This window comes from Gambusia affinis, linkage group LG06, assembly GCF_019740435.1.
Source record: "Gambusia affinis linkage group LG06, SWU_Gaff_1.0, whole genome shotgun sequence".
NCBI lineage: Eukaryota > Metazoa > Chordata > Actinopteri > Cyprinodontiformes > Poeciliidae > Gambusia > Gambusia affinis.
The window spans coordinates 5948319-5963464 of NC_057873.1; the positions used below are offsets into that span (position 1 = coordinate 5948319).

At 38.1% G+C, this 15146-nt stretch overlaps 1 protein-coding gene across 14 annotated transcripts in view; it reads right to left on the reverse strand.

Annotated features, from left to right (window-relative positions):
• The window catches only part of nectin1b (nectin cell adhesion molecule 1b), a 221573-nt gene that overhangs the window by 89857 nt on the left and 116570 nt on the right, over nt 1-15146 (reverse strand). The window lies entirely within an intron of this gene.

Genomic DNA, 15146 nt, shown 5'->3' on the forward strand with positions numbered 1-15146 from the left:
TAGAAGAAGGAAAACCTGTTAAATCAACACAATTGTCTCATGTTACCTATTGACAAGACACTTCAAGGCAGGAAGTCTTTCTGTCGATACCCACACAGGTTGAGTGAGTCATTCTTATCTTTTTGTTCTGCTTTTAGGCAGCTTCAGGACGGACATGCAAGACCTCGCACCAAAGTTTCCGAGTGTCACTGGGTTTACTGTGATTAAACGAGCTTTTCAATGCCATCTATAATTAAACCAACACAAACACGTGTGGGAAATGCACACGGAAATAAGTGTTATTGTGAACTGATGAGAGATTTCCAATTAGTCAAGTTTACAGGAACAAACTCAAACCCCGAAGTTCCCTGATGGTCTTAAAATGTTCATGTTGTGGCAAAGTACAAAGGCTGTGAAAGTAATCTGATGAAACTTCAGAGAGCGTGATTAATACAACACATTTCCAAGTTAGAAATAAATAGCGACAAGAAGGAAAATTAATCAGAACTTTGCTTTAAGGCTGCATCTTTGGCCGGCGTCTCGGCTAAACAAGATGTCAAAGCCTTTTGGAGAAAGGCTGAAGTGATTATCAGCCTGTGTGCCTTTATGATTGTCATGGAAAGACAGACATGAAGGAATATAACATCAGACATGGTTAGCATTTAATTATGCTAAAGCGGATCTGACTTTGATCGGCAAATTAAATCTTAAAACAATAAGTGAAAATCCAATCCATCATAAACCACAAACACGTAAAACAACAAATGCTTGGTGATTATTTCTGTTTTTAGAAAATTACTTTACAAAGCCAAACTACTTTCTAAAAGACTTATAGTCCCTCTGTTGTTTTTAAAATGACTTGGCAACATAGATTTACCAACTTAAACATACGTCGCCTCATAAAAGTATTTCCACCCCATAAATCATTCCTTATTTTATCATCTTGACTCTTTAATGTATTTTCTGTTATTTTATAAGACAGAGCAGCACAACATACTCCAATACAGCATGCTTTTGGTAATTTTCAACATTTACTTAAAACAAAAGTCTAAAAGGTTTTCATTTGACCCTTTCTATGGCACTGCCTCATTTGTAGTACCGTAATTCTGCAAAACGGTACGCCATTTAAAAAATCTCAACGGTTTCTAAAAGGGGAGACTTTGCGCTTTCCAGCCAATATTTGCTTATTACGGTAATTTCACTTCCGCCATCGCAGGGATTGAAATTAATCTGAGGGGAACTCTTTTAAAAGATGGTAAATTGCGAGAAGAACTGCTAGATATTGAAAGCTCTGGTTAATATGTATTTACTCATAAGACATCTAAAGGACTTTGTGCATTTAAAATAAGCCAAAATATCCAGATGGAAATTTGAAATTTAGGACTCAAAGAGTTAATCTGGTACCACTAAGTAAAATCCAGTGAAATTAATTGCCAATAGAAGTCTGAAAACCACTAAATTGAGTCAACGATTAATCAAATTGATCATGATGAGCCAATTATTGAAATAATCATCAACTAATATAGTAATCAACTATTCGTTAACTGGACGCTTTCTGAAAACAAGATTAGTGAACAAACAGCACAACCTCTGTCTGTAAATATGTTATACCCTGAACTCTTCCCGTGGCATACTTTATGCTTCAAATTTTATTTAAAAAAATAAATAAATCTCCTGTTAATCACTCTTTGCTATCCAATTATAAATCAGTTAATCCAAATATTTATCAACAGCTCAACCCTGCACTGTATTGATTTAATTTGAGCAGAGAGAGAAAAGCTTTTCACATAAAGGGGTATAAGAATCGTCAACTAATTTAGTAATCGATTAATCATTAACTGGAGTATTTAGACTCAGAAAAGGCCCTTTGCTGAACAAACAACATTGTCACAGCTAGTAGTTAACGTTACTAAGTTTATTGTGAAAATCTTTTTTAAGCTGCAGATGATCTACAAATGACCAAGCGCTCACTAAATTAATGATATTTTATTGTGTTTTAGGCAATAAAATCTTCATTTTCTTATTTAAAAAAGGATTTTATTTTTCTAACATTTTTTATTACTATATTTCTAATATAGCATGAAAAAAGCTTAAGTAGTTAAATGAAAAATACAATTAATTGATTAATCGTCAGTGTAATTGATTAAAACAATTGTTATTCCAGTTAAAACCAGATGTTCTGATCTCACAAAGTTCTGTTTAATCCCTCATCCAAAACTGAAAGGAGTAAAACCAACAATGATCGAAGACATGACTGAAAGCCTGAGTGAACATCTTGGACCAAGAGGCTTTTTTATTTCTCAAAACCTTTGAATCATATGAATCTTTTATTTTTCTTCTCCTAAATATGCTGCTTTGGTGATCTATCACATCAGATATCAACACACTGGAGTTTAAAGCTTTAACATGACAAACCTTTGCAAGACATTACTCACGAATCAGCCTTTCTGCTAACCTGTTAATCTTTTATTTGGAATCGAACCACATCTTTAAATCCCCCGTAGAAATGCACACCCAGCTTTCCAAGCAATGCTTAAGGCTTCCAGGTTTCCTTGTGGGGTCCTGGAAGAGCTTTAATTGGCTTCTTGTGTTTTGGTTCATATGGGCTTCTGTTGCTGGAAAGATTAATGACAACAAGGACGCCATCAAAGAAGCTGGAGAAAGATTAAGTAGTTTCCTTTGCGCTAACACTCATCAAATAACGTCTATATGAAAACAAACAAAGACTGCACAGGTGGTGAAGTATTTGATTAACAGAATCAAAGAATAGGTACACAGATGAAAAAAAAAAGAATATTTATAATTTTCTTTTTTACAAATGAAGGTTATATTTTCTTCTTAAGAATATAATTGATAAGAAAAAAAACATGTACTAATGACAACACAGGAAAAAAATGAGCATGAAGAGATTGTGGAAATGTAATATTCCCTTACACACATAAAAGGAGAGCAATCGATGAGTGTGTGGCATTTTCACTAACCGCCATGAGTCTGCGTTGTCCAATCACATCGAGTGCTGTGAGTGTAGAAATTAAACGATAACTGATAAGTGTTACCTTTGCACAAACTGAAAGTCTGGCTGATTTCACCAGCAGCTTCCAACCTGGGAGTTTACAGCTGTTCGCTGCTTGATAAGGGAAACACTCGCGTCGAATAAGGCTTTAGTTTGAGCATGTTGCTGCTTGGAAAAGCAATTTTTAGAAACGCAATTTACAGATTTTTTTTCTGTTATTTTGCTGGGAAAGAACATATAATCTCCATTTATATGGTCAAATTTTATGACTTCCAAATCATCATAAATGATGGTTTTACATTTATGATTTGTCCTGAATTATTTTTTATTACTCTAATGGAGAATCATGCTTACTCTTTTAATTTTTTATTTTTTTATTTATAGTTTTTTGTTTACAGAAGAAAACAAGGCTTGCCCTTTTAATTTGGATTCACTAAGTGAAGTTAAAGCTGCTAGCTGTGATTTTATGGGTCACAGAGCTATCCAACTTCTTTAAAAAAAAACAACCCAGAAAGCCAAAAATGATCTAAAAAAGATTTTTAATTTTTTTTTTACACATTTGTTATGGACTCAAACTAAAATACAGAAAAATGGACCCATAAAAATAAAATATTTTCACACGCTGACTCTTCATGTTTTTATTGTTCTGCTCCTCCTAGAGCAACACTTACCCACATCAAATGAGAGCAATCAATAAGTGTGTGACATTTTCACTAACTGCGGTGAATCGCTGTTGTCCAATCACCCTGAGTGCTATGAGGGTACATTAGAAATTAAAATCATTGATAAGTCCTTTGCATAAACTGGAAGTCTGGCTGCGTCAGACAGCTGGAAACAGCAGGAGACTAATAAACTGATCTTAGCTGGTTTATTGGTCGAGTTACCTGACAGGGTGGATTCATCTGTCACAGGTGCAGCTGAATATAAAGGGGCATCATAAAAGTTAATTATTTCATTAGCTGAATTCAATAGGCGTGGACAGCATACCTGAGGTGCTTGAAAGAAAATGTAGCTGAAATATGAAGGTTCAATGCTTTTTTACACACCACCGGGCTTTTTCATTGGCACTGATTGGCTGAACCCCCAGGATGTCAGTGCTAAGACGGTTTCCACTGTGTGTATTAATGCATATTAAAGGGTATTTGGAGGGTGAACTACTAAAACAGGCACTTACAGCTGCTTTTAGAGGGGAACTCAAGTATTCATAGATTTCCTCCCCCTGCAAAAACCAGTGGTCCACTCTGGTGAATATTTATAAAAAATTTGTGCCACTTCTATATTGTCCGTATGGATGGATGTCCGATAGTTTTCAAAGTGCCTGCAGTTTGAAAGGTCATGTTGCATTTTATCCAATTCTTACGTGATTAACGTGAGACATGCATCATAATTCTGCAGCAGAAGAAGCCAGGCTCTGTAAATCCTGACAAAAACAATGGCTGAATTAAGCAGATCTGTTTTTCATGTTATGATTTTGTGACAGCACTGTTGGCTCCCGTTGCTCAAAAACTTTAGAAGTGATCCAAAATGGCGGCGGCCATTATTCCTAGCGGAAACAATATGCAAGTCGCTTTGGGGTCGTACACAGAAGTTTTATTGTAATCTCATTCATTTAACAAAATTCACATCGACGGAAATGAATAAATGAATTGGATTTAAGCAAAAAAAAAAAAAAAAAACTGATCTGAATTGAGCATTAAGATTCTCTGTATGAACGCGGCCCAAAAGTGGGTCTTTGGATTAGAAAGGCTGCAGACCCCTGGCTTACACAAACCACAGACAGCTGCATCCAAGCAAATTACTGAAAGATTTGGATTTCCACCAAACTCCACAGAGGTGTAGAAAGGTTGGCCATCCTCTGACCTCCTAACAGCTCTGGTTTTGGGTTGTGTGAATATTTAACCTACTTATGACATGTAAAGTTAATTTAGCCCCTAGGATTTGTGGTGTGTTGGTAATCATGAGTCAGCTCATTAAGATCGACTGTTTTTTTCCTCTCTCATGGTTCAGCATTTCAAATATACAGTTGCACTTTAATCAGTGGAAGTCTGCTCATGCATTTGCAGCAAATTATCACTTAACCTTCAAACACCAGAGCTAAAGGGGCCCGTGGTACCAGAGCGACATATTCTCTAAGCGAGCAAGCAGTGTTAAAGTAGAACTCTGGACCCAATTAAACATTGTCAGATGATCTCTGGTGCCCCGAGATAATTGAGTGGTTAGGCCGACTGCTGCAGATACCTGCTCATGTCTCTCCCAGAGTACAATCAGATCCCACTTCTTTTTAATTCTGCTGTTAAATCTTTGTTATTCTCTTGGCTGTGTTCGTTTCTATTGCAAATGTGTGAAAAGGTTTTCCAATATTCTGCTAATGTTGAAATTGCGGTGTTTCCATTAAACAAAAAACACAATTAAAATCACACATGAAAAAGGTTGTTCTCACGATAAGTCTTTAAAAAAACATGTCGCATCATCATCCTCCCACCTCTTCCTGTCGTCTTTGTCATCTTTTCCGCCAGCAGTAGCATCCGGATGTTGATCACACGACTCGTGTGATGCTAAAACATTTTACCAAAAAAACCTGTTGAGTTTTCGTTAAGCATTTCTTTTTTTTTTTTTTTTTTCAATTTGCACAGTTGTATAGTCAATGAAAACTAGCTGTTGGAACAGACTCAGTTTTCAAGTGATGCATTTTGACAAACTCGACTGTCTGGGAGAAAAAGAATTTTTAATCATCCAAACATCCAGACTTGAGGATCTGACTAATGCAGATGAGTTTAGACACAGAAAATGTGACCTAGTGCTGTTTGAAGGTTTGATTTCATCTGCTGCCTTCCAGTTGACTCAAGGGAATCTCAGTGCCATAAGTGGTGGTCAGTCCTGATGTCTCTGCTGATGAGGACTGTTTCTGACAAAGGGTCATTGGCTCTGCATGACGACGGATATGCCTGCATGCCCTGATGGGCTGCCTCTTCTCTCACAGTTGGTCTAAATGTAGACTGGCACTGACACTAATGTACACTGATGAAGCTGTGAGAGTCAATAGACGGGGAGGAGAGCGCGGGGGCTTGGGGGAGACACACTGGATTCGTAATTTACTCCATTTGTCCTATTTGTCAGATGCTGGACCTCTGTGGTAACTAAACGGATGGATCAGCCTGCATGTCTGGCAGAGAGCTCTGAGGACAGCCAGAAGAAATTGAGTCATTGTGAACAAGTGAAGGTTCACTACATGGCAACCTTGGGCATTTTTGCAGACCTGTGGTATGACATTTGTTTTTTGTTTTTTTTTTGTTTCCTCTCCGTCAAAGCAGCAGGTCCAGGTCGGATGATCTCAAAACACTGTTTATTGCCGAGTGCCTGAACTCAGCAGCTTCCTCCTGCGCATGCTGTGGTGCCCCTGGGCAAGGCACCACCCAAGTAGCCTACCCATTTGTGTACGTTTGTCTACATACACATTTGTGTGTGTTTTGCGTGCAAATACGACTCTGCTGTGGTTAGAAATTCAGTTAAATCAGCTCATTTACCCCACAGACGGTTTTACAAACTTTTTATAGGCCTTCTAGCCAGTTTGCTGTTTGCTTTTTCTCTTAAACTGCAATTTGCCTTAGTAATAACACAGGGGATGTCTATTAAAAAAACCTAAATATGAAGCTAAAAGGAGAGAGAAAAATTTATACATGCTTGTAAAACTATCTGTATAAATGACATTATTAAAATCACAAAACAAAAGAAAACTAAAACTACACTCAGTGCATAGCTGTTGCTGAATAATAGATTTTCTATAAAGAGACACAAATGATGTAAACAGGTACTGTGGTATAGAGTTTTCTACTTTGGAAGAAAAATATGTCTGGGCAAATTCATTTTCTTCACAGTGGGACAGTAAAATTACCTGAATGGAGCTTCAGAACATAATAAAAACAAGTGGAAGTGCAAGTTTATTCAAACATTCAAATACACACTTTAAACAGCAAATAATAAGTCCCCCAAACTCAAGGACAAGAATTTTAAGGACTATGAGAGTGATTTTATAAACTTAATTATTTTTGATGAAGAATGTATGATTCATGATTTTAAAGAAAGTCCATATTTACTTTTTAAACTAAATATGAATGAACAACCTGACTATTTACAAATGAAGAGTCAATAGTCTTAGTGCTCCAAAGTGGTTTGATGATGACTAAAAAAGTAGGTCAGTTGGTACAAAACTCCGACAAACTATTTTGAGAAGCTCGTGGAAGAAAACCCAAAACATTTAACACAAGTTCTACAATTAAAAAAATCCAATGCTACTGATTACTGAGGAAATGATGTCAACTTCTCATCTGAAAGACATTAAAAAATAAAATTCTGTTCTTTCATTATATCAGACATTTAGCAAATAGAAATTATTTTGGTTATTCTAACTGACCGAAAATGACATTAGTTTGATCTGATTTAACTTCAGACAGTGGAAAAGAAAAGTGTGTGTGTCTTTTTATTAGATGCATGTAAACTTCCGGTTTCCTAAGCCCAGGGAATGTGAACATATTTGATGCTAATGATATTATATTAAGCTATAACTGGGGCAAATTATGCCTATATGCATTAGCCTCAAGCATTGAGTCTATTAACGTGCAACTGTGGCTTTAAAGAGGAATGTCAGTCACATCCTGTTTTATCCTCAACATTTCATCTTTAAAAATATTTTTCACTTCGTTTTTCCAGACAGTACACAAAACTAAGAGGAAGGTTCAGAAAACTGAACATGACAACTTTGCTTGTGTCTAATTTGAGACAAGTTGAACTGTGCATGCAAAACAAATGAGCTTATTCTCACCAGATGAAGAGAGTAAAATCATGCACACAAAACTATAATTCAGTGCTTTTAGTGAATCCAGAGGTGAGTCAGGCTGACTGGAGGGAAATAATTGGTCAGTGAAGAAAAGTCGTTTCCTCTTTACTCAAATCAACACAAACTAAGTATAAGGAAGCCACTATTTCCAGTAGGACTGTCAGCACTTTTCCCCCAGTAGGATTCGGCCCCGTATTCGGCTCCGGGGTGGACGGGTTTAATTGGAGAACTCAAACGCGCAGCTGGATAGCGGAGCGACTCCTGCCCTCCCTGGCTCTGAAAACGAGAGGCCATAAAAATTGCTGCTGCTGTCCCCATGCAGCCACTGCAGGCGTCCCTGTAGAAACCAGCAAATTTATTCATAGGATCTGAGCTGTTTGTTTGTGGACCATCTCATTTGCAAAATAACAGACAATCATAATTTCCGCGAGTTGATCCTGGGTTAATCCAAATAATTGACAATTCATTGTAACTTCAAGTTTTCTGGCGTCGGAATTGACTCGTTCTGTCCATCAGCAGGGCATAAACTGAGCATCCAATTGATCAAGTTGTGCGGATGCAAAACGCTTTATAAACAATGGCAAATTAAGCAGAAAGTGGCAGTAAAACTTCCAGCATAATGGACAGAGAATTGGAAAGCGTGCAGTCTGATAGTGAGCCGCACTGAGCAATAATTAATAGATAAAACTAACAACCAGAACACAATTAGTTTGGAAGTTTTTCCACATTTTGTCATGTGAAAACCACAACTTTGATGTCATTTATTGGGATTTCATGTGATACAATGTAAAGCTTAATTCTAAAGTGAAAGAAAAATAATGTAACGTTTTAAACATTTTGTGTAAAGAAAACTTGACTCGTTTGAATTACACCCAATTTGAACTGATATGCTATTTAATAATCCAGATAAACTTAATGGAAAATCAAAGAGAACATTGAAGAAGGAAATCTGGAGGATTTGCAGAGATCCATCGATTAGGTGGGGAACACAGAATACATCCACAAAGCAGGTCTTGATGATCAATTTAGACATTAACATTCAATTTCTTTCTTTTTTTTTTAACGGTGTCGTTCATACAATTAAACCGCAATGAGACAGCATGTGCAGAAGAAGAACGTTACACAGCAGTGTATTGTTTACAGAAATGAGAGGTATGAGAGGTGGGATTGTGTTGTGATGCACTTCATCAACAAACTTCTTTCATCATTTCAGAAATATAATTTTCACCTTTTGCTTAAAGATTGATTGATTTACTACATGTGGCTTCTTCTGGTGAAGAAATATGACCTATGACATAAAAGTCAGATAAAATGTGACTGTAACTGTTTAGACTGCAGACACTTTGAAAGCAAACAGATACATAGTCAAATTAGCAGCATATATGGAAGTGGGACAGATTAGACTTTTTTGTGGGGTGAAAAGATTGGAACTGGGTCATTCAGGTTGCAGTGAAGAAGTCGGATGTGGGACGCATTTGGGAAAAAATGCCGATTTGGGTTGCAGTTGCCTACTTTGCAAAATGTATCCTATTTGATGTGCATTTCACAAGCCTTTCTAGAACGATAGCAGGAGGAAATCCAGTGTCTTTATGACACTGCAAAAATGTTGAAGAACTTTTATGACAAGAAAGTTCAACGTTTTGGGCTCACAGAGCAAAATGCTATGAGAGGTTAAAAAAAAAAAACTGCACTTCGATTCAGGATTCTCACATCCAGTGTAATACATGGTGGTGGAAACCTCATGCTAATCCTTTTCCTCTGCAGGGAGAGGGAATGTGGAGAGAGTGGATGGGAGGATATATAAAGCTAAAAACACGGAAATCCGGGAGGAAAAGTGGTTTGAAACTGGAGCAGGGCTTCACCGTCCAGCAGGACATCAACCCCAAACATCCAGCCAGAGCCACAAACGGACAGTTTGGATCAAAGCATGTTCATGCATCATGGAAGGAAGCATGAAAAATGTTGATATATGACAAAAATATGGAAAAGATCAAGGAGGTATAAAATGCTTCTTTCTGCTAGGCATCATAAATAGTAGCAATGAACCGTAGAGCTGAGTGAAGACATTCATCAGGGCCCTGACTCTGAACCAGTCACGGTTTTACTCAGTCTGTGTCAGAGTTGTCTCAGAGTTTTACTTCCTGTGTCAAAGCTTTTGGATCACCTGTAAACTAGAGTGCCTCTAGAAAACATTCACAGCTTTGCTTTTTCCAAATTTTGTTTTACAGCCAAGAGCAAGTTCTAATAATTTAATCTCTTCCCTCAAAGTTCTACTCACAAATACTCCATTATAATAATCTGGGGAAAAAAGAGCTGTTGAGATTTTGGTAAATCTTTGGGGCTGCACAGAGGAGCAGTTGGTAGCCCTCTTGCCTTGCAGCAGTAGAATCACAATCTGGGCTCTTTCTGCTTGGAGTTTGCATGTTTTCTCCTACTTGTCTTGTGTGTTTCTGTGCTGCCCTTTAATAAACTGGCAACCCAGTGGCAGACTCGCCATACACACCCTGAACAGGATCCAGAATACACAGCTGAGACAGTGAAGAACCTCTCCTTGGCCTGCCACCTTATTGTGGTGGAGGGGTTTGAGAGCCCCAGTGATCCTGGGAGCTCTGCTGTCTGGGGCTTCATGCCCCTGGTAGGGTCACCAAGGCAGACAGGTCCCAGGTGAGGGACCAGACAAAGTGCAGCCCGAAGACCCTGATGATGGATAAGAACTTTGGACTTGGTGTTCCCTCGCCTGGACGAGGGTCACCGGGGCCAAAGGGGTTGGGTGCATTGTGAGGTCCCCCCCGAGGGAGGGGACCCTGGCGGTCTGATCCTCGGTTGCAGAAGCTGGATCTTGGGCCGTGGAATGTCACCTCTCTGGTGGGGAAGGAGCCGGAGCCAGTGTGTGTGAGGTCGAGAGGTTCCGGCTAGAAATAGTCGGTCTCACCTCGACGCATGGCTCTGACTTTAGAATGTGGACTATCTTAGCTTTTATACCATCACTGTGGAAAATTGCAAATTTGTTTTGTGCAAATTTTCAACCTTTTGACATAATGCAAAAATAGTATCAAACTGCAGACATGTACTGCAGTTTGTGGCATTGTTTTTCTTTTACCAAGTTCATTTTAAGTGGAAGTCTTGTTTTATGTTTCACGTTGAAGGTATGTGTTGAAAAGCTCCTATGATTTGTTTGGTAATGGACAACCGCGACATTTACAGCATAATTTTGCTTTGCTTTGCATTCATCTTAAAATAAAAGGATATCCGGAGAACACAAACAGTTGCTCACATGCAGAGAAGAGTGAGATTTTTTTAGACAGCAATTTGTTTTATGTCCAGGAATGTAGTGATGGAAAGCAAAGGTTAACATTTCTAGATTGTTTCTCTGATTAATTTGAGCAGCTTCCCAGTTTGCTTTGTTTTTTAAAAGCTATTTTAAGACCTCTGGGGGACGATGCATCCCAGGGGAGACAATCAAACACTACTGGGACCATGGAAGGTTAACCATCAGCTGCTCTGATTTAGGAAGAAGTGGAGGAGGAGGGATGTTGACACCGCTTCCGCGCATGTCCTCCATCCATCTGCACTGTGAACTGGAATTTCACTCTCGCCGCAGTGCTTCTCCCTGAGATGACGGGCTGCGGCGAGGAACTTCATCAAAATCACACACGCTCTTCACTTTGTGCCGGAACACTGAAAAGATCAATTAAGCAAGCTCACTTCATTTTATTTCCCTGATTATTTGAAGCAATCATATTGACAGGCAGTGAAAAGGAAAACAAAAAAAGAGAGAAAAAACCTGAGTGGATGTCAGGTACCAAACAGTAGCAAGAGCTCTCAGCCAGGTGTGAGTGATGTTGATGGCGTTTTAGAAACACCTGGGATCCATTCACTTGGCTTTGCTGTGATCCTTCAGTCAGATGCAGCATTACAGAACAAAAAGATCTGGTGAAGAGGGAACATGAGCCTCGTTCAAAATGCAAAAACAGACTTTTTCTCTGTTTTGCTTTAATTTTGCAGGTCATGGCAGAAATTTGTCTCCGGATTCTGAATTTGGATGGCATTCTGAGCGAAAATGTGTCTGTTGCCTGGGAGACTAAATGTGAAAAGACATAAACAGCAAACGGAGAGTCAAGCTGATTGATTTGGTTCAACTTGGGACTTAAGATTTAGGATCTAGAGATTTGAGATTCTTGAAGGGGCTGTATTATTTATTTTCCAGGGACATAGTGTCATTTTATAGCACAATCAAGAAACCATGTTACCTTCAGTTCATATAAAATTGCTGAGAATATCAAATGTGACGTAAGAGAAATTTGACACTTTCCAACACTCCACCTGCGTCATCATAATACTTCTCATTATGCTACAATATTCAATATTACAATATTCTTGGGAGTGTTGGACAGAAAAATAGTTTATTTAATGAGCTCAGCAGAAGCTCAGTTCCACCAGTTGGTTGTTAACTGTTGCTGCCGCTAGTCTAGAGGAGCTGAGAAATGGATGCTGATTTAAGGATTTCTCAAACATGCATGAAATAATCAAAGCAATATTCCAAGTATGATTTTGATGAAGTAATAACATTATAATATGATGTAAGGCTGAGAAAAATCTATTTTAAATGACACCCCCTTAAAATTAAAGGGATATATTAATAAATTGCTAACTATTTATTAATAGTAAATGCAAGCATTGCATTTACCGGTACATGTTGTGAAAGTGTTACAATGATGTACTTATACATTAAATACATTACATTTTAGTTTTCAGCATGTAGTTTAATGTTTAGTAGAGTGAAACCTAATATAGTACCAGTCTCCAACATGTATCAGTGAAACATTCAAGTAGATCTTAATGAAAGAGAACAATGACTGAATTTTTTTATTTTAATTAAAAAAGTGAAACTCATATTTTGCACAGATTTCACACACAGTCACATATTTCAAGCATTTATTCAAATTATTCATAATATCAAGGTCATGGCTTCTAGCTAATGAGAAGCAGATATTCAGATATTGAATTAGGAAATTACATAAAACCACCATGACAAGGATTTTTAAGTGTCAGCTCTCCTGGAAGCTCTCAGTATGAGGTCTGGGCTCCTTTTACATGAATTACTGACTGCATCAGTGTGGGCTAGCATGGAGCTGATCAGCTGATTTATTGTTGGATCGGATGTCTCTCCCTCTGACCAATTTACCGATCAATGACATCAGTGATTGATCACAGTGTCACAGTTAAAGCAAGTGCTGGAACTTTCGGCAGTGTAGGCGAGCATCACTTCCTGCATAAAAATCTAATTAGTTTGACCATAAAACGTTTTAGATGAAGAAAAACCATCTCAGACAATGTCCTGACGTTGGACTGGATAAAACAAAGTGGACCAACATCACTGGAAGGAATCGATCCACATTCTGCTGGAGCCACTTGATGTTTTTTTTTTTCCCACACCCTCTTCTGGTTATTCTTGTTGCTTAGATACCTTTTTCTTAATTGACTTTTTCCTTCCACTTAACTTTCCATTGGATAATGACAGTCCCAACTAATGATTCTGCGGGAGCCGTAGCTGTGACATAATTGAATCCTTTCCTTTTTAGTCTCATATGATGAAATTTTCTGATACTGAATTTTGGGGTTTCAGTCGCTGTAAGCCAGCACCAAAATACACAAACGTACATGTGTGGAAAAACACTGAAGGTTTGTTGGATTGTGCCTTGTAGGCTGATCAGGACTGTGATTGGCTGTCCTACCTGTCAATCATGGTCAATGGCAACCCATTACAGCCTAAACGTTCTGGAAATATCTAGCATAGCTGAACATTATTTTTATTTTTTGGTACTAGCTTCCAATAGTTCAACAGTTTAGCAACTGTGTTTTTAAAAGAGGAATCACTTTTATAAGTGTGATGTTTGCTGATCGTTTAGTTTCCATGCAATAAATAATACGCCACATCTTTAACCGGATGCCTGCAGTTTTCTCTGATAAGAAAACCACAACTATCTACAGGTAATAAATCTGCACAAGAGTTTCAAACAAATGACCTCTGATGTTAATCTAATTCAGATTTAGTAAGTTGTAGAAATATTATATCCTAATATATAATATTTATACACAGATTGAAATATCTTTTGTCTACTAAAGTGTACTGTATTTACAAGTTTGCTTACATGAATGGTGGTTTTTGTCTCCTGTTTTTTGCAGGTAACTAAACAACGTGATTACCAGTTAAAGTTCATCCAGTAATAGGTTTTCTTTTTATTACAAGTGTTTTATTAATTTGAGAGGTGACTGTGTTGGACCCTCGGGGGGGAAGCAGGCTGCAAACTTTTCTTCTGACATTTCAAAACACATCAAACTTCCTCAATTTTAGACTGATATATTTTATCCTCTAACATATCTCCACTGCATTAACTTTTGAGACCTCTTGGGGGAAACGTATTAGCAAACCTTTTATGATGCCGGAGTCGATTAAAGGCTGTTGTCTGCGTCTCTGTACAAGCGACTTTTATTAGACCCAAGTCGACGATCCCCGAAGTGGAAACGTGTGATAATGTCTCCCGCGAGAGGAGAGGCGTAAACTCATTCGTTTACAGTACGATCGTTTATTATAGGCGACCCCGACACGACCTCATAACGTACACACTGAAAACAAGAGCAGAAAAAGGAGGCAGCTTCATTTCTAGACACCATGAACAATCTGTTTATGCAGAAGAAAAGGTCATTATACTGAAACAATGTGCGAACAAGCTGCGACGGAACAAAACACTTTTCACACAGACAGGAAGGTTTCTTAGTCTTTTGACAACAGTGGGAAGACTTACTTTAAAAAAATATGTCATAATATGTCTAACATTGCAAACCCTGAGTAGGTAAAACAGTTATTGGAATGAGTTTGAGTTGCAAAGTGCAGCTGCAGCCTACTGATCAATGCATGAAACACTGTTATCCAGCTCAATGAATCAGATATGCAAATGCACTACAGTATGTCCATTAACCATTCAATCATTGTAATGTAGTGACTCGTATTATTGGCTGTGGGTGTGCAACTCTGAAGTGATTTGGGTCGATTATTTTTTTTCATTCTTCCAATACTTGTCCTACTGGAGCCTCAACGATTCACAGCAGCATGACGTTTCCCGCAAGGCAACAATATGTCTGAAATTGTGTTTTATCCAGAGTCAGTGGGCGGTTTTGACCCTCAAAATGAACCGATTCCTGACAGAAACAAAACTTATTAAAGTCACGGGGCTGAACGTTCACTCGCCTTTAATTTCAACTGAACCTATCACTACCGTAAAGAATGAATGTTTAAGTTTCCCTCAAAGAAAAAACAAA